Source organism: Tachypleus tridentatus, chromosome 7 (genome assembly GCF_004210375.1).
Source record: "Tachypleus tridentatus isolate NWPU-2018 chromosome 7, ASM421037v1, whole genome shotgun sequence".
NCBI classification, from domain to species: Eukaryota; Metazoa; Arthropoda; class Merostomata; order Xiphosura; family Limulidae; genus Tachypleus; species Tachypleus tridentatus.
The window spans coordinates 95203575-95227697 of record NC_134831.1 but is presented as its reverse complement, the minus strand read 5'-3'; the positions used below and the strand labels follow the sequence as shown (position 1 = coordinate 95227697).

The 24123-nt window shown below is 33.6% G+C and overlaps 1 protein-coding gene across 1 annotated transcript in view; it reads right to left on the bottom strand.

The window, feature by feature from the left end:
- LOC143256239 (uncharacterized) overlaps nucleotides 1-24123 on the bottom strand; it is an 88833-nt gene that overhangs the window by 58777 nt on the left and 5933 nt on the right. The gene's annotated exons all lie outside the window — the stretch shown is intronic.

Genomic DNA, 24123 nt, shown 5'->3' with positions numbered 1-24123 from the left:
TTTCTGGATTGATCCAATTATACTGCATCATTATTCACACTATCTTTCTGGATTGATCCTATTATACTGCATCATTATTTTCACCAATTATACTGCATCATTATCCACACTATCTTTCTGGATTGATCCTTTATACTGCATCATTATTCACACTATCTTTCTGGATTGATCCAATTATACTGCATCATTATCCACACTATCTTTCTGGATTGATCCAATTATACTGCATCATTATCCACACTATCTTTCTGGATTGATCCAATTATACTGCATCATTATCCACACTATCTTTCTGGATTGATCCATTATACTGCATCATTATTCACACTATCTTTCTGGATTGATCCAATTATACTGCATCATTATCCACACTATCTTTCTGGATTGATCCAATTATACTGCATCATTATCCACACTATCTTTCTGGATTGATCCAATTATACTGCATCATTATCCACACTATCTTTCTGGATTGATCCAATTATACTGCATCATTATCCACACTATCTTTCTGGATTGATCCAATTATACTGCATCATTATCCACACTATCTTTCTGGATTGATCCAATTATACTGCATCATTATCCACACTATCTTTCTGGATTGATCCAATTATACTGCATCATTATTCACACTATCTTTCTGGATTGATCCAATTATACTGCATCATTATCCACACTATCTTTCTGGATTGATCCAATTATACTGCATCATTATCCACACTATCTTTCTGGATTGATCCAATTATACTGCATCATTATCCACACTATCTTTCTGGATTGATCCAATTATACTGCATCATTATCCACACTATCTTTCTGGATTGATCCTATTATACTGCATCATTATCCACACTATCTTTCTGGATTGATCCAATTATACTGCATCATTATCCACACTATCTTTCTGGATTGATCCAATTATACTGCATCATTATTCACACTATCTTTCTGGATTGATCCAATTATACTGCATCATTATTCACACTATCTTTCTGGATTGATCCAATTATACTGCATCATTATCCACACTATCTTTCTGGATTGATCCAATTATACTGCATCATTATTCACACTATCTTTCTGGATTGATCCAATTATACTGCATCATTATCCACACTATCTTTCTGGATTGATCCAATTATACTGCATCATTATCCACACTATCTTTCTGGATTGATCCAATTATACTGCATCATTATCCACACTATCTTTCTGGATTGATCCAATTATACTGCATCATTATCCACACTATCTTTCTGGATTGATCCAATTATACTGCATCATTATTCACACTATCTTTCTGGATTGATCCAATTATACTGCATCATTATTCACACTATCTTTCTGGATTGATCCAATTATACTGCATCATTATCCACACTATCTTTCTGGATTGATCCAATTATACTGCATCATTATCCACACTATCTTTTCTGGATTGATCCACTGCATCATTATCACACTATCTTTCTGGATTGATCCATTATACTGCATCATTATCCACACTATCTTTCTGGATTGATCCAATTATACTGCATCATTATCCACACTATCTTTCTGGATTGATCCTATTATACTGCATCATTATCCACACTATCTTTCTGGATTGATCCAATTATACTGCATCATTATCCACACTATCTTTTCTGGATTGATCCAATTATACTGCATCATTATCCACACTATCTTTCTGGATTGATCCAATTATACTGCATCATTATCCACACTATCTTTCTGGATTGATCCAATTATACTGCATCATTATCTATCTTTCTGGATTGATCATTATACTGCATCATTATCCACACTATCTTTCTGGATTGATCCAATTATACTGCATCATTATTCACACTATCTTTCTGGATTGATCCAATTATACTGCATCATTATCCACACTATCTTTCTGGATTGATCCTATTATACTGCATCATTATTCACACTATCTTTCTGGATTGATCCAATTATACTGCATCATTATCCACACTATCTTTCTGGATTGATCCAATTATACTGCATCATTATCCACACTATCTTTCTGGATTGATCCAATTATACTGCATCATTATCCACACTATCTTTCTGGATTGATCCTATTATACTGCATCATTATTCACACTATCTTTCTGGATTGATCCAATTATACTGCATCATTATTCACACTATCTTTCTGGATTGATCCAATTATACTGCATCATTATTCACACTATCTTTCTGGATTGATCCAATTATACTGCATCATTATTCACACTATCTTTCTGGATTGATCCAATTATACTGCATCATTATCATTATATCTATCTTTCTGGATTGATCCAATTATACTGCATCTTATCTATCTTTCTGGATTGATCCAATTATACTGCATCATTATTCACACTATCTTTTCTGGATTGATCCAATTATACTGCATCATTATCCACACTATCTTTCTGGATTGATCCAATTATACTGCATCATTATCCACACTATCTTTCTGGATTGATCCAATTATACTGCATCATTATCCACACTATCTTTCTGGATTGATCCAATTATACTGCATCATTATCCACACTATCTTTCTGGATTGATCCTATTATACTGCATCATTATTCACACTATCTTTCTGGATTGATCCAATTATACTGCATCATTATCCACACTATCTTTCTGGATTGATCCAATTATACTGCATCATTATCCACACTATCTTTCTGGATTGATCCAATTATACTGCATCATTATCCACACTATCTTTCTGGATTGATCCAATTATACTGCATCATTATCCACACTATCTTTCTGGATTGATCCAATTATACTGCATCATTATCCACACTATCTTTCTGGATTGATCCAATTATACTGCATCATTATCCACACTATCTTTCTGGATTGATCCTATTATACTGCATCATTATCCACACTATCTTTCTGGATTGATCCAATTATACTGCATCATTATCCACACTATCTTTCTGGATTGATCCAATTATACTGCATCATTATCCACACTATCTTTCTGGATTGATCCAATTATACTGCATCATTATCCACACTATCTTTCTGGATTGATCCAATTATACTGCATCATTATCCACACTATCTTTCTGGATTGATCCAATTATACTGCATCATTATTCACACTATCTTTCTGGATTGATCCTATTATACTGCATCATTATCCACACTATCTTTCTGGATTGATCCAATTATACTGCATCATTATCCACACTATCTTTCTGGATTGATCCAATTATACTGCATCATTATCCACACTATCTTTCTGGATTGATCCAATTATACTGCATCATTATCCACACTATCTTTCTGGATTGATCCAATTATACTGCATCATTATCCACACTATCTTTCTGGATTGATCCAATTATACTGCATCATTATCCACACTATCTTTCTGGATTGATCCAATTATACTGCATCATTATTCACACTATCTTTCTGGATTGATCCAATTATACTGCATCATTATCCACACTATCTTTCTGATTGATCCAATTATACTGCATCATTATCCACACTATCTTTCTGGATTGATCCAATTATACTGCATCATTATCCACACTATCTTTCTGGATTGATCCAATTATACTGCATCATTATTCACACTATCTTTCTGGATTGATCCAATTATACTGCATCATTATCCACACTATCTTTCTGGATTGATCCAATTATACTGCATCATTATTCACACTATCTTTCTGGATTGATCCAATTATACTGCATCATCATTATATCTTTCACATCCTATCTTTCTGGATTGATCCAATTATACTGCATCATTATCCACACTATCTTTCTGGATTGATCCAATTATACTGCATCATTATTCACACTATCTTTCTGGATTGATCCAATTATACTGCATCATTATTCACACTATCTTTCTGGATTGATCCAATTATACTGCATCATTATCCACACTATCTTTCTGGATTGATCCAATTATACTGCATCATTATCTATCTTTCTGGATTGATCCAATTATACTGCATCATTATCCACACTATCTTTCTGGATTGATCCAATTATACTGCATCATTATCCACACTATCTTTCTGGATTGATCCAATTATACTGCATCATTATTCACACTATCTTTCTGGATTGATCCAATTATACTGCATCATTATCCACACTATCTTTCTGGATTGATCCTATTATACTGCATCATTATCCACACTATCTTTCTGGATTGATCCAATTATACTGCATCATTATCCACACTATCTTTCTGGATTGATCCATTATACTGCATCATTATTCACACTATCTTTCTGGATTGATCCAATTATACTGCATCATTATCCACACTATCTTTCTGGATTGATCCAATTATACTGCATCATTATCCACACTATCTTTCTGGATTGATCCAATTATACTGCATCATTATCCACACTATCTTTCTGGATTGATCCTATTATACTGCATCATTATCCACACTATCTTTCTGGATTGATCCAATTATACTGCATCATTATCCACACTATCTTTCTGGATTGATCCAATTATACTGCATCATTATCCACACTATCTTTCTGGATTGATCCAATTATACTGCATCATTATCCACACTATCTTTCTGGATTGATCCAATTATACTGCATCATTATCCACACTATCTTTCTGGATTGATCCAATTATACTGCATCATTATCCACACTATCTTTCTGGATTGATCCATTATACTGCATCATTATTCACACTATCTTTCTGGATTGATCCAATTATACTGCATCATTATCCACACTATCTTTCTGGATTGATCCAATTATACTGCATCATTATCCACACTATCTTTCTGGATTGATCCAATTATACTGCATCATTATCCACACTATCTTTCTGGATTGATCCAATTATACTGCATCATTATCCACACTATCTTTCTGGATTGATCCAATTATACTGCATCATTATCCACACTATCTTTCTGGATTGATCCTATTATACTGCATCATTATCCACACTATCTTTCTGGATTGATCCAATTATACTGCATCATTATCCACACTATCTTTCTGGATTGATCCAATTATACTGCATCATTATCCACACTATCTTTCTGGATTGATCCAATTATACTGCATCATTATCCACACTATCTTTCTGGATTGATCCAATTATACTGCATCATTATCCACACTATCTTTCTGGATTGATCCAATTATACTGCATCATTATCCACACTATCTTTCTGGATTGATCCAATTATACTGCATCATTATCCACACTATCTTTCTGGATTGATCCAATTATACTGCATCATTATCCACACTATCTTTCTGGATTGATCCAATTATACTGCATCATTATCCACACTATCTTTCTGGATTGATCCATTATACTGCATCATTATCACACTATCTTTCTGGATTGATCCAATTATACTGCATCATTATCCACTATCTTTCTGGACACTATCTTTCTGGATTGATCCAATTATACTGCATCATTATCCACACTATCTTTCTGGATTGATCCAATTATACTGCATCATTATCCACACTATCTTTCTGGATTGATCCAATTATACTGCATCATTATTCACACTATCTTTCTGGATTGATCCATTATACTGCATCATTATCCACACTATCTTTCTGGATTGATCCAATTATACTGCATCATTATCCACACTATCTTTCTGGATTGATCCAATTATACTGCATCATTATCCACACTATCTTTCTGGATTGATCCAATTATACTGCATCATTATCCACACTATCTTTCTGGATTGATCCAATTATACTGCATCATTATCCACACTATCTTTCTGGATTGATCCAATTATACTGCATCATTATCCACACTATCTTTCTGGATTGATCCAATTATACTGCATCATTATCCACACTATCTTTCTGGATTGATCCAATTATACTGCATCATTATCCACACTATCTTTCTGGATTGATCCAATTATACTGCATCATTATCCACACTATCTTTCTGGATTGATCCAATTATACTGCATCATTATCCACACTATCTTTCTGGATTGATCCAATTATACTGCATCATTATCCACACTATCTTTCTGGATTGATCCAATTATACTGCATCATTATCCACACTATCTTTCTGGATTGATCCAATTATACTGCATCATTATCCACACTATCTTTCTGGATTGATCCAATTATACTGCATCATTATCCACACTATCTTTCTGGATTGATCCAATTATACTGCATCATTATTCACACTATCTTTCTGGATTGATCCAATTATACTGCATCATTATCCACACTATCTTTCTGGATTGATCCAATTATACTGCATCATTATCCACACTATCTTTCTGGATTGATCCAATTATACTGCATCATTATCCACACTATCTTTCTGGATTGATCCAATTATACTGCATCATTATTCACACTATCTTTCTGGATTGATCCAATTATACTGCATCATTATCCACACTATCTTTCTGGATTGATCCAATTATACTGCATCATTATCCACACTATCTTTCTGGATTGATCCAATTATACTGCATCATTATCCACACTATCTTTCTGGATTGATCCAATTATACTGCATCATTATCCACACTATCTTTCTGGATTGATCCAATTATACTGCATCATTATCCACACTATCTTTCTGGATTGATCCATTATACTGCATCATTATCCACACTATCTTTCTGGATTGATCCAATTATACTGCATCATTATCCACACTATCTTTCTGGATTGATCCAATTATACTGCATCATTATTCCACACTATCTTTCTGGATTGATCCAATTATACTGCATCATTATTCACACTATCTTTCTGGATTGATCCAATTATACTGCATCATTATCCACACTATCTTTCTGGATTGATCCTATTATACTGCATCATTATCCACACTATCTTTCTGGATTGATCCAATTATACTGCATCATTATCCACACTATCTTTCTGGATTGATCCAATTATACTGCATCATTATCCACACTATCTTTCTGGATTGATCCAATTATACTGCATCATTATCCACACTATCTTTCTGGATTGATCCAATTATACTGCATCATTATCCACACTATCTTTCTGGATTGATCCAATTATACTGCATCATTATCCACACTATCTTTCTGGATTGATCCAATTATACTGCATCATTATCCACACTATCTTTCTGGATTGATCCAATTATACTGCATCATTATCCACACTATCTTTCTGGATTGATCCAATTATACTGCATCATTATCCACACTATCTTTCTGGATTGATCCAATTATACTGCATCATTATCCACACTATCTTTCTGGATTGATCCTATTATACTGCATCATTATCCACACTATCTTTCTGGATTGATCCAATTATACTGCATCATTATCCACACTATCTTTCTGGATTGATCCAATTATACTGCATCATTATCCACACTATCTTTCTGGATTGATCCAATTATACTGCATCATTATCCACACTATCTTTCTGGATTGATCCAATTATACTGCATCATTATCCACACTATCTTTCTGGATTGATCCAATTATACACTACTGCATCATTATCCACACTATCTTTCTGGATTGATCCATTATACATTATATCCACACTATCTTTCTGGATTGATCCAATTATACTGCATCATTATACTATCTTTCTGGATTGATCATTATACTGCATCATATCCACACTATCTTTCTGGATTGATCCAATTATACTGCATCATTATCCACACTATCTTTCTGGATTGATCCAATTATACTGCATCATTATCCACACTATCTTTCTGGATTGATCCAATTATACTGCATCATTATCCACACTATCTTTCTGGATTGATCCAATTATACTGCATCATTATCCACACTATCTTTCTGGATTGATCCAATTATACTGCATCATTATCCACACTATCTTTCTGGATTGATCCTATTATACTGCATCATTATCCACACTATCTTTCTGGATTGATCCAATTATACTGCATCATTATCCACACTATCTTTCTGGATTGATCCAATTATACTGCATCATTATCCACACTATCTTTCTGGATTGATCCAATTATACTGCATCATTATCCACACTATCTTTCTGGATTGATCCAATTATACTGCATCATTATCCACACTATCTTTCTGGATTGATCCAATTATACTGCATCATTATCCACACTATCTTTCTGGATTGATCCAATTATACTGCATCATTATCCACACTATCTTTCTGGATTGATCCAATTATACTGCATCATTATCCACACTATCTTTCTGGATTGATCCAATTATACTGCATCATTATCCACACTATCTTTCTGGATTGATCCAATTATACTGCATCATTATCCACACTATCTTTCTGGATTGATCCAATTATACTGCATCATTATCCACACTATCTTTCTGGATTGATCCTATTATACTGCATCATTATCCACACTATCTTTCTGGATTGATCCAATTATACTGCATCATTATCCACACTATCTTTCTGGATTGATCCAATTATACTGCATCATTATCCACACTATCTTTCTGGATTGATCCAATTATACTGCATCATTATCCACACTATCTTTCTGGATTGATCCATTATACTGCATCATTATCCACACTATCTTTCTGGATTGATCCAATTATACTGCATCATTATCCACACTATCTTTCTGGATTGATCCAATTATACTGCATCATTATCCACACTATCTTTCTGGATTGATCCAATTATACTGCATCATTATCCACACTATCTTTCTGGATTGATCCAATTATACTGCATCATTATCCACACTATCTTTCTGGATTGATCCAATTATACTGCATCATTATCCACACTATCTTTCTGGATTGATCCAATTATACTGCATCATTATCCACACTATCTTTCTGGATTGATCCAATTATACTGCATCATTATCCACACTATCTTTCTGGATTGATCCAATTATACTGCATCATTATCCACACTATCTTTCTGGATTGATCCAATTATACTGCATCATTATCCACACTATCTTTCTGGATTGATCCAATTATACTGCATCATTATCCACACTATCTTTCTGGATTAATCCTATTATACTGCATCATTATTCACACTATCTTTCTGGATTGATCCAATTATACTGCATCATTATCCACACTATCTTTCTGGATTGATCCTATTATACTGCATCATTATCCACACTATCTTTCTGGATTGATCCAATTATACTGCATCATTATCCACACTATCTTTCTGGATTGATCCAATTATACTGCATCATTATCCACACTATCTTTCTGGATTGATCCAATTATACTGCATCATTATCCACACTATCTTTCTGGATTGATCCAATTATACTGCATCATTATCCACACTATCTTTCTGGATTGATCCAATTATACTGCATCATTATCCACACTATCTTTCTGGATTGATCCTATTATACTGCATCATTATCCACACTATCTTTCTGGATTGATCCTATTATACTGCATCATTATCCACACTATCTTTCTGGATTGATCCAATTATACTGCATCATTATCCACACTATCTTTCTGGATTGATCCAATTATACTGCATCATTATCCACACTATCTTTCTGGATTGATCCAATTATACTGCATCATTATCCACACTATCTTTCTGGATTGATCCAATTATACTGCATCATTATCCACACTATCTTTCTGGATTGATCCAATTATACTGCATCATTATCCACACTATCTTTCTGGATTGATCCTATTATACTGCATCATTATCCACACTATCTTTCTGGATTGATCCAATTATACTGCATCATTATCCACACTATCTTTCTGGATTGATCCAATTATACTGCATCATTATCCACACTATCTTTCTGGATTGATCCAATTATACTGCATCATTATCCACACTATCTTTCTGGATTGATCCAATTATACTGCATCATTATTCACACTATCTTTCTGGATTGATCCAATTATACTGCATCATTATCCACACTATCTTTCTGGATTGATCCAATTATACTGCATCATTATCCACACTATCTTTCTGGATTGATCCAATTATACTGCATCATTATCCACACTATCTTTCTGGATTGATCCAATTATACTGCATCATTATCCACACTATCTTTCTGGATTGATCCAATTATACTGCATCATTATCCACACTATCTTTCTGGATTGATCCAATTATACTGCATCATTATCCACACTATCTTTCTGGATTGATCCAATTATACTGCATCATTATCCACACTATCTTTCTGGATTGATCCAATTATACTGCATCATTATCCACACTATCTTTCTGGATTGATCCAATTATACTGCATCATTATCCACACTATCTTTCTGGATTGATCCAATTATACTGCATCATTATCCACACTATCTTTCTGGATTGATCCAATTATACTGCATCATTATCCACACTATCTTTCTGGATTGATCCAATTATACTGCATCATTATCCACACTATCTTTCTGGATTGATCCAATTATACTGCATCATTATCCACACTATCTTTCTGGATTGATCCAATTATACTGCATCATTATCCACACTATCTTTCTGGATTGATCCAATTATACTGCATCATTATCCACACTATCTTTCTGGATTGATCCAATTATACTGCATCATTATCCACACTATCTTTCTGGATTGATCCAATTATACTGCATCATTATCCACACTATCTTTCTGGATTGATCCAATTATACTGCATCATTATCCACACTATCTTTCTGGATTGATCCAATTATACTGCATCATTATCCACACTATCTTTCTGGATTGATCCTATTATACTGCATCATTATCCACACTATCTTTCTGGATTGATCCAATTATACTGCATCATTATCCACACTATCTTTCTGGATTGATCCAATTATACTGCATCATTATCCACACTATCTTTCTGGATTGATCCAATTATACTGCATCATTATCCACACTATCTTTCTGGATTGATCCAATTATACTGCATCATTATCCACACTATCTTTCTGGATTGATCCAATTATACTGCATCATTATCCACACTATCTTTCTGGATTGATCCAATTATACTGCATCATTATCCACACTATCTTTCTGGATTGATCCTATTATACTGCATCATTATCCACACTATCTTTCTGGATTGATCCAATTATACTGCATCATTATCCACACTATCTTTCTGGATTGATCCAATTATACTGCATCATTATCCACACTATCTTTCTGGATTGATCCAATTATACTGCATCATTATCCACACTATCTTTCTGGATTGATCCTATTATACTGCATCATTATCCACACTATCTTTCTGGATTGATCCAATTATACTGCATCATTATCCACACTATCTTTCTGGATTGATCCAATTATACTGCATCATTATCCACACTATCTTTCTGGATTGATCCAATTATACTGCATCATTATCCACACTATCTTTCTGGATTGATCCAATTATACTGCATCATTATCCACACTATCTTTCTGGATTGATCCAATTATACTGCATCATTATCCACACTATCTTTCTGGATTGATCCAATTATACTGCATCATTATCCACACTATCTTTCTGGATTGATCCAATTATACTGCATCATTATCCACACTATCTTTCTGGATTGATCCAATTATACTGCATCATTATCCACACTATCTTTCTGGATTGATCCAATTATACTGCATCATTATCCACACTATCTTTCTGGATTGATCCAATTATACTGCATCATTATCCACACTATCTTTCTGGATTGATCCAATTATACTGCATCATTATCTATCTTTCTGGATTGATCCAATTATACTGCATCATTATCCACACTATCTTTCTGGATTGATCCAATTATACTGCATCATTATCCACACTATCTTTCTGGATTGATCCAATTATACTGCATCATTATCCACACTATCTTTCTGGATTGATCCAATTATACTGCATCATTATCCACACTATCTTTCTGGATTGATCCAATTATACTGCATCATTATCCACACTATCTTTCTGGATTGATCCAATTATACTGCATCATTATCCACACTATCTTTCTGGATTGATCCAATTATACTGCATCATTATCCACACTATCTTTCTGGATTGATCCAATTATACTGCATCATTATCCACACTATCTTTCTGGATTGATCCAATTATACTGCATCATTATTCACACTATCTTTCTGGATTGATCCAATTATACTGCATCATTATCCACACTATCTTTCTGGATTGATCCAATTATACTGCATCATTATCCACACTATCTTTCTGGATTGATCCATTATACTGCATCATTATCCACACTATCTTTCTGGATTGATCCAATTATACTGCATCATTATCCACACTATCTTTCTGGATTGATCCTATTATACTGCATCATTATCCACACTATCTTTCTGGATTGATCCAATTATACTGCATCATTATCCACACTATCTTTCTGGATTGATCCTATTATACTGCATCATTATTCCACTACACTATCTTTCTGGATTGATCCAATTATACTGCATCATTATCCACACTATCTTTCTGGATTGATCCAATTATACTGCATCATTATCCACACTATCTTTCTGGATTGATCCAATTATACTGCATCATTATCCACACTATCTTTCTGGATTGATCCAATTATACTGCATCATTATCCACACTATCTTTCTGGATTGATCCATTATACTGCATCATTATCCACACTATCTTTCTGGATTGATCCATTATACTGCATCATTATCCACACTATCTTTCTGGATTGATCCAATTATACTGCATCATTATCCACACTATCTTTCTGGATTGATCCAATTATACTGCATCATTATCCACACTATCTTTCTGGATTGATCCTATTATACTGCATCATTATCCACACTATCTTTCTGGATTGATCCAATTATACTGCATCATTATCCACACTATCTTTCTGGATTGATCCAATTATACTGCATCATTATCCACACTATCTTTCTGGATTGATCCATTATACTGCATCATTATTCACACTATCTTTCTGGATTGATCCAATTATACTGCATCATTATCCACACTATCTTTCTGGATTGATCCAATTATACTGCATCATTATTCACACTATCTTTCTGGATTGATCCAATTATACTGCATCATTATCCACACTATCTTTCTGGATTGATCCAATTATACTGCATCATTATCCACACTATCTTTCTGGATTGATCCAATTATACTGCATCATTATCCACACTATCTTTCTGGATTGATCCAATTATACTGCATCATTATCCACACTATCTTTCTGGATTGATCCAATTATACTGCATCATTATCCACACTATCTTTCTGGATTGATCCAATTATACTGCATCATTATCCACACTATCTTTCTGGATTGATCCAATTATACTGCATCATTATCCACACTATCTTTCTGGATTGATCCAATTATACTGCATCATTATCCACACTATCTTTCTGGATTGATCCAATTATACTGCATCATTATCCACACTATCTTTCTGGATTGATCCAATTATACTGCATCATTATCCACACTATCTTTCTGGATTGATCCTGCATCATTATACACTATCTTTCTGGATTGATCCAATTATACTGCATCATTATCCACACTATCTTTCTGGATTGATCCAATTATACTGCATCATTATCACACTATCTTTCTGGATTGATCCAATTATACTGCATCATTATCCACACTATCTTTCTGGATTGATCCAATTATACTGCATCATTATCCACACTATCTTTCTGGATTGATCCAATTATACTGCATCATTATCCACACTATCTTTCTGGATTGATCCAATTATACTGCATCATTATCCACACTATCTTTCTGGATTGATCCTATTATACTGCATCATTATCCACACTATCTTTCTGGATTGATCCAATTATACTGCATCATTATCCACACTATCTTTCTGGATTGATCCTATTATACTGCATCATTATCCACACTATCTTTCTGGATTGATCCAATTATACTGCATCATTATCCACACTATCTTTCTGGATTGATCCAATTATACTGCATCATTATCCACACTATCTTTCTGGATTGATCCAATTATACTGCATCATTATCCACACTATCTTTCTGGATTGATCCAATTATACTGCATCATTATCCACACTATCTTTCTGGATTGATCCAATTATACTGCATCATTATCCACACTATCTTTCTGGATTGATCCAATTATACTGCATCATTATCCACACTATCTTTCTGGATTGATCCTATTATACTGCATCATTATCCACACTATCTTTCTGGATTGATCCAATTATACTGCATCATTATCCACACTATCTTTCTGGATTGATCCTATTATACTGCATCATTATTCACACTATCTTTCTGGATTGATCCTATTATACTGCATCATTATCCACACTATCTTTCTGGATTGATCCAATTATACTGCATCATTATCCACACTATCTTTCTGGATTGATCCAATTATACTGCATCATTATCACACTATCTTTCTGGATTGATCCAATTATACTGCATCATTATCCACACTATCTTTCTGGATTGATCCAATTATACTGCATCATTATCCACACTATCTTTCTGGATTGATCCAATTATACTGCATCATTATCCACACTATCTTTCTGGATTGATCCTATTATACTGCATCATTATCCACACTATCTTTCTGGATTGATCCAATTATACTGCATCATTATCCACACTATCTTTCTGGATTGATCCTATTATACTGCATCATTATTCACACTATCTTTCTGGATTGATCCAATTATACTGCATCATTATCCACACTATCTTTCTGGATTGATCCAATTATACTGCATCATTATCCACACTATCTTTCTGGATTGATCCAATTATACTGCATCATTATCCACACTATCTTTCTGGATTGATCCAATTATACTGCATCATTATCCACACTATCTTTCTGGATTGATCCTATTATACTGCATCATTATTCACACTATCTTTCTGGATTGATCCAATTATACTGCATCATTATTCACACTATCTTTCTGGATTGATCCAATTATACTGCATCATTATCCACACTATCTTTCTGGATTGATCCAATTATACTGCATCATTATCCACACTATCTTTCTGGATTGATCCAATTATACTGCATCATTATCCACACTATCTTTCTGGATTGATCCAATTATACTGCATCATTATCCACACTATCTTTCTGGATTGATCCATTATACTGCATCATTATCCACACTATCTTTCTGGATTGATCCAATTATACTGCATCATTATCCACACTATCTTTCTGGATTGATCCAATTATACTGCATCATTATCCACACTATCTTTCTGGATTGATCCTATTATACTGCATCATTATCCACACTATCTTTCTGGATTGATCCAATTATACTGCATCATTATCCACACTATCTTTCTGGATTGATCCTATTATACTGCATCATTATCCACACTATCTTTCTGGATTGATCCAATTATACTGCATCATTATCCACACTATCTTTCTGGATTGATCCAATTATACTGCATCATTATCCACACTATCTTTCTGGATTGATCCAATTATACTGCATCATTATCCACACTATCTTTCTGGATTGATCCTATTATACTGCATCATTATCCACACTATCTTTCTGGATTGATCCAATTATACTGCATCATTATCCACACTATCTTTCTGGATTGATCCAATTATACTGCATCATTATCCACACTATCTTTCTGGATTGATCCTATTATACTGCATCATTATCCACACTATCTTTCTGGATTGATCCAATTATACTGCATCATTATCCACACTATCTTTCTGGATTGATCCAATTATACTGCATCATTATCCACACTATCTTTCTGGATTGATCCAATTATACTGCATCATTATCCACACTATCTTTCTGGATTGATCCTATTATACTGCATCATTATCCACACTATCTTTCTGGATTGATCCAATTATACTGCATCATTATCCACACTATCTTTCTGGATTGATCTAATTATACTACATCATTATCCCCACTATCTTTCTGGATTGATCCAATTATACTGCATCATTATCCACACTATCTTTCTGGATTGATCCTATTATACTGCATCATTATCCACACTATCTTTCTGGATTGATCCAATTATACTGCATCATTATCCACACTATCTTTCTGGATTGATCCAATTATACTGCATCATTATCCACACTATCTTTCTGGATTGATCCAATTATACTGCATCATTATCCACACTATCTTTCTGGATTGATCCAATTATACTGCATCATTATCCACACTATCTTTCTGGATTGATCCAATTATACTGCATCATTATCCACACTATCTTTCTGGATTGATCTTATTATAGTGCATCATTATCCACACTATCTTTCTGGATTGAACCTATTATACTGCATCATTATCCACACTATCTTTCTGGATTGATCCAATTATACTGCATCATTATCCACACTATCTTTCTGGATTGATCCTATTATACTGCATCATTATCCACACTATCTTTCTGGATTGATCCAATTATACTGCATCATTATCCACACTATCTTTCTGGATTGATCCAATTATACTGCATCATTATCCACACTATCTTTCTGGATTGATCCAATTATACTGCATCATTATCCACACTATCTTTCTGGATTGATCCTATTATACTGCATCATTATTCACACTATCTTTCTGGATTGATCCAATTATACTGCATCATTATCCACACTATCTTTCTGGATTGATCCTATTATACTGCATCATTATCCACACTATCTTTCTGGATTGATCCAATTATACTGCATCATTATCCACACTATCTTTCTGGATTGATCCAATTATACTGCATCATTATCCACACTATCTTTCTGGATTGATCCAATTATACTGCATCATTATCCACACTATCTTTCTGGATTGATCCAATTATACTGCATCATTATCCACACTATCTTTCTGGATTGATCCAATTATACTGCATCATTATCCACACTATCTTTCTGGATTGATCCAATTATACTGCATCATTATCCACACTATCTTTCTGGATTGATCCAATTATACTGCATCATTATCCACACTATCTTTCTGGATTGATCCAATTATACTGCATCATTATCCACACTATCTTTCTGGATTGATCCAATTATACTGCATCATTATCCACACTATCTTTCTGGATTGATCCAATTATACTGCATCATTATCCACACTATCTTTCTGGATTGATCCAATTATACTGCATCATTATCCACACTATCTTTCTGGATTGATCCTATTATACTGCATCATTATCCACACTATCTTTCTGGATTGATCCAATTATACTGCATCATTATCACACTATCTTTCTGGATTGATCCAATTATACTGCATCATTATCCACACTATCTTTCTGGATTGATCCTATTATACTGCATCATTATCCACACTATCTTTCTGGATTGATCCAATTATACTGCATCATTATCCACACTATCTTTCTGGATTGATCCAATTATACTGCATCATTATCCACACTATCTTTCTGGATTGATCCAATTATACTGCATCATTATCCACACTATCTTTCTGGATTGATCCAATTATACTGCATCATTATCCACACTATCTTTCTGGATTGATCCAATTATACTGCATCATTATCCACACTATCTTTCTGGATTGATCCAATTATACTGCATCATTATCCACACTATCTTTCTGGATTGATCCAATTATACTGCATCATTATCCACACTATCTTTCTGGATTGATCCAATTATACTGCATCATTATCCACACTATCTTTCTGGATTGATCCTATTATACTGCATCATTATCCACACTATCTTTCTGGATTGATCCAATTATACTGCATCATTATCCACACTATCTTTCTGGATTGATCCAATTATACTGCATCATTATCCACACTATCTTTCTGGATTGATCCAATTATACTGCATCATTATCCACACTATCTTTCTGGATTGATCCTATTATACTGCATCATTATTCACACTATCTTTCTGGATTGATCATTATACTGCATCATTATCTATCTTTCTGGATTGATCCAATTATACTGCATCATTATCCACACTATCTTTCTGGATTGATCCAATTATACTGCATCATTATCCACACTATCTTTCTGGATTGATCCAATTATACTGCATCATTATCCACACTATCTTTCTGGATTGATCCAATTATACTGCATCATTATCCACACTATCTTTCTGGATTGATCCAATTATACTGCATCATTATCCACACTATCTTTCTGGATTGATCCAATTATACTGCATCATTATCCACACTATCTTTCTGGATTGATCCTATTATACTGCATCATTATCCACACTATCTTTCTGGATTGATCCTATTATACTGCATCATTATCCACACTATCTTTCTGGATTGATCCAATTATACTGCATCATTATCCACACTATCTTTCTGGATTGATCCAATTATACTGCATCATTATCACACTATCTTTCTGGATTGATCCAATTATACTATCTTTCTGGATTGATCATTATACTGCATCATCATCATTGATCCACACATTATCTTTTCTGGATTGATCCAATTATTATACTATCTTTCTGGATTGATCATCATTTTCCACACTATCTTTCTGGATTGATCCAATTATACTGCATCATTATCCACACTATCTTTCTGGATTGATCCAATTATACTGCATCATTATCCACACTATCTTTCTGGATTGATCCAATTATACTGCATCATTATCCACACTATCTTTCTGGATTGATCCAATTATACTGCATCATTATCCACACTATCTTTCTGGATTGATCCAATTATACTGCATCATTATCCACACTATCTTTCTGGATTGATCCAATTATACTGCATTTATCCACACTATCTTTCTGGATTGATCCAATTATACTGCATCATTATCCACACTATCTTTCTGGATTGATCCATTATACTGCATCATTATCCACACTATCTTTCTGGATTGATCCTATTATACTGCATCATTATTCACACTATCTTTCTGGATTGATCCTATTATACTGCATCATTATCCACACTATCTTTCTGGATTGATCCAATTATACTGCATCATTATCCACACTATCTTTCTGGATTGATCCAATTATACTGCATCATTATCCACACTATCTTTCTGGATTGATCCAATTATACTGCATCATTATCCACACTATCTTTCTGGATTGATCCAATTATACTGCATCATTATCCACACTATCTTTCTGGATTGATCCAATTATACTGCATCATTATCCACACTATCTTTCTGGATTGATCCAATTATACTGCATCATTATCCACACTATCTTTCTGGATTGATCCAATTATACTGCATCTGCATTATCCACACTATCTTTCTGGATTGATCCAATTATACTGCATCATTATCCACACTATCTTTCTGGATTGATCCAATTATACTGCATCATTATCCACACTATCTTTCTGGATTGATCCTATTATACTGCATCATTATCCACACTATCTTTCTGGATTGATCCAATTATACTGCATCATTATCCACACTATCTTTCTGGATTGATCCAATTATACTGCATCATTATCCACACTATCTTTCTGGATTGATCCAATTATACTGCATCATTATCCACACTATCTTTCTGGATTGATCCAATTATACTGCATCATTATCACACTATCTTTCTGGATTGATTTATACTGGATTGATCCAATTATACTGCATCATTATCCACACTATCTTTCTGGATTGATCCAATTATACTGCATCATTATCCACACTATCTTTCTGGATTGATCCTAATTATACTGCATCATTATCCACACTATCTTTCTGGATTGATCCAATTATACTGCATCATTATCCACACTATCTTTCTGGATTGATCCAATTATACTGCATCATTATCACACTATCTTTCTGGATTGATCCAATTATACTGAATCATTATCCACAATATCTTTCTGGATTGATCCAATTACACTGCATCATTATCCACACTATCTTTCTGGATTGATCCTATTATACTGCATCATTATCCACACTATTTCTCTGGATTGATCCAATTATACTGCATCATTATCCACACTATCTTTCTGGATTGATCCTATTATACTGCATCATTATTCACACTATCTTTCTGGATTGATCCTATTATACTGCATCATTATCCACACTATCTTTCTGGATTGATCCAATTATACTGCATCATTATCCACACTATCTTTCTGGATTGATCCTATTATACTGCATCATTATTCACACTATCTTTCTGGATTGATCCAATTATACTGCATCATTATCCACACTATCTTTCTGGATTGATCCAATTATACTGCATCATTATCCACACTATCTTTCTGGATTGATCCAATTATACTGCATCATTATCCACACTATCTTTCTGGATTGATCCTATTATACTGCATCATTATCCACACTATCTTTCTGGATTGATCCAATTATACTGCATCATTATCCACACTATCTTTCTGGATTGATCCAATTATACTGCATCATTATCCACACTATCTTTCTGGATTGATCCTATTATACTGCATCATTATTCACACTATCTTTCTGGATTGATCCTATTATACTGCATCATTATTCACACTATCTTTCTGGATTGATCCAATTATACTGCATCATTATCCACACTATCTTTCTGGATTGATCCAATTATACTGCATCATTATCCACACTATCTTTCTGGATTGATCCATCTATACTGCATCATTATCCACACTATCTTTCTGGATTGATCCAATTATACTGCATCATTATCCACACTATCTTTCTGGATTGATCCTATTATACTGCATCATTATCCACACTATCTTTCTGGATTGATCCAATTATACTGCATCATTATCCACACTATCTTTCTGGATTGATCCAATTATACTGCATCATTATCCACACTATCTTTCTGGATTGATCCAATTATACTGCATCATTATCCACACTATCTTTCTGGATTGATCCAATTATACTGCATCATTATCCACACTATCTTTCTGGATTGATCCAATTATACTGCATCATTATCCACACTATCTTTCTGGATTGATCCAATTATACTGCATCATTATCCACACTATCTTTCTGGATTGATCCTATTATACTGCATCATTATCCACACTATCTTTCTGGATTGATCCAATTATACTGCATCATTATCCACACTATCTTTCTGGATTGATCCAATTATACTGCATCATTATCCACACTATCTTTCTGGATTGATCCAATTATACTGCATCATTATTCACACTATCTTTCTGGATTGATCCTATTATACTGCATCATTATCCACACTATCTTTCTGGATTGATCCAATTATACTGCATCATTATCCACACTATCTTTCTGGATTGATCCTATTATACTGCATCATTATCCACACTATCTTTCTGGATTGATCCAATTATACTGCATCATTATCCACACTATCTTTCTGGATTGATCCAATTATACTGCATCATTATCCACACTATCTTTCTGGATTGATCCTATTATACTGCATCATTATCCACACTATCTTTCTGGATTGATCCAATTATACGGCATCATTATCCACATTATCTTTCTGGATTGATCCAATTATACTACATCATTATCCCCACTATCTTTCTGGATTGATCCAATTATACTGCATCATTATCCACACTATCTTTCTGGATTGATCCTATTATACTGCATCATTATCCACACTATCTTTCTGGATTGATCCAATTATACTGCATCATTATCCACACTATCTTTCTGGATTGATCCAATTATACTGCATCATTATCCACACTATCTTTCTGGATTGATCCAATTATACTGCATCATTATCCACACTATCTTTCTGGATTGATCCTATTATACTACATCATTATCCACACTATCTTTCTGGATTGATCCAATTATACTGCATCGTTATCCACACTATTTTTCTGGATTGATCCAATTATACTGCATCATTATCCACACTATCTTTCTGGATTGATCCAATTATACTGCATCATTATCCACACTATCTTTCTGGATTGATCCTATTATACTGCATCATTATCCACACTATCTTTCTGGATTGATCCAATTATACTGCATCATTATTCACACTATTTTTCTGGATTGATCCAATTATACTGCATCATTATCCACACTATCTTTCTGGATTGATCCAATTATACTGCATCATTATCCACACTATCTTTCTGGATTGATCCAATTATACTGCATCATTATCCACACTATCTTTCTGGATTGATCCTATTATACTGCATCATTATCCACACTATCTTTCTGGATTGATCCAATTATACTGCATCATTATCCACACTATCTTTCTGGATTGATCCAATTATACTGCATCATTATCACACTATCTTTCTGGATTGATCCAATTATACTGCATCGTTATCCACACTATCTTTCTGGATTGATCCTATTATACTGCATCATTATCCACACTATCTTTCTGGATTGATCCAATTATACTGCATCATTATCCACACTATCTTTCTGGATTGATCCAATTATACTGCATCATTATCCACACTATCTTTCTGGATTGATCCTATTATACTGCATCATTATTCACACTATCTTTCTGGATTGATCCTATTATACTGCATCATTATCCACACTATCTTTCTGGATTGATCCAATTATACTGCATCATTATCCACACTATCTTTCTGGATTGATCCAATTATACTGCATCATTATCCACACTATCTTTCTGGATTGATCCAATTATACTGCATCATTATCCACACTATCTTTCTGGATTGATCCAATTATACTGCATCATTATCCACACTATCTTTCTGGATTGATCCTATTATACTGCATCATTATCCACACTATCTTTCTGGATTGATCCTATTATACTGCATCATTATCCACACTATCTTTCTGGATTGATCCAATTATACTGCATCATTATCCACACTATCTTTCTGGATTGATCCAATTATACTGCATCATTATCCACACTATCTTTCTGGATTGATCCTATTATACTGCATCATTATTCACACTATCTTTCTGGATTGATCCAATTATACTGCATCATTATCCACACTATCTTTCTGGATTGATCCTAATTTATTTATCCAAATGATTTTTAAAGTATATTTTGAACTCCATACAAATTCAGGTCTACATACATTAATGAACGAGAGTTGGTTATTTTTCGGTGTTTAGAGAAATGAATCTTTCATCTGATATAACAAGAAATGACATATTACCTACATTTATAACATATACATTTCTAACGGTTCGTTACCTACTGAAGATCAAAACGTCTGGAAAACACTTTTCTAGAACTGAATCATCTAAGAATGGAATACACCAACTGTGTCAGGATCTTGGTTTACACACGGATTAAACAGGTAATCCTACAGTTTTAGTTAAAATGTTTATTGTTGGTGTATTTGATACTTCATGGTAATGGTGGTTTTGAAAGATTGGTTTGGTGTTTTTTTCTGTTGGTAAAATAGTGCACGTCCAAAATTTTAACAACTTAAATTTTACTACAAACTAAAAAGCTTTGAAATGTATTGTTATCAACTATTTGGAAATCCTTGAGACTATACACACACTGTACTCTAGAAACATCTGTTGTTTTCACATTTAGTAGATTAGAGACAAAGCACATGCACGTCACTGTTACGTATTGTATCTAAACGCCATCTATATTTAAAGAGATAATATGTTTATGTGGCTTACAAGTACATTTTGAAAGGGTCCAAAGTACTTCATGGTTTTGGTTTCGTTTTTTTCGATAACTCTAATCGTTTCTGTTACTGATTAATATTCCACCTATGATTTATTTCAAATTAACAAATGGATGAAACAAATAATATAAAAACCTTTAATAATTTTTCTTTTACAAAAGATCAAACTTGCTAAAATTGTGAGTTAACCCTAGATTATTCTAAAGATAATTCTAGAAGATGAGATTTTTTATATTGACATTTATTCTAGTTAAATTACTCAGCATTTAATGGTGATATATACTTACATATCTCTAACTGTAGGTGTAAAACAGGAACTGCGAATAGCTACAGAAACGATTATATAAGCAAATGAAACCAAAAGAGTATAGTATTTGAGATGCTGATTGGTTTGTGTCACACAAGGGC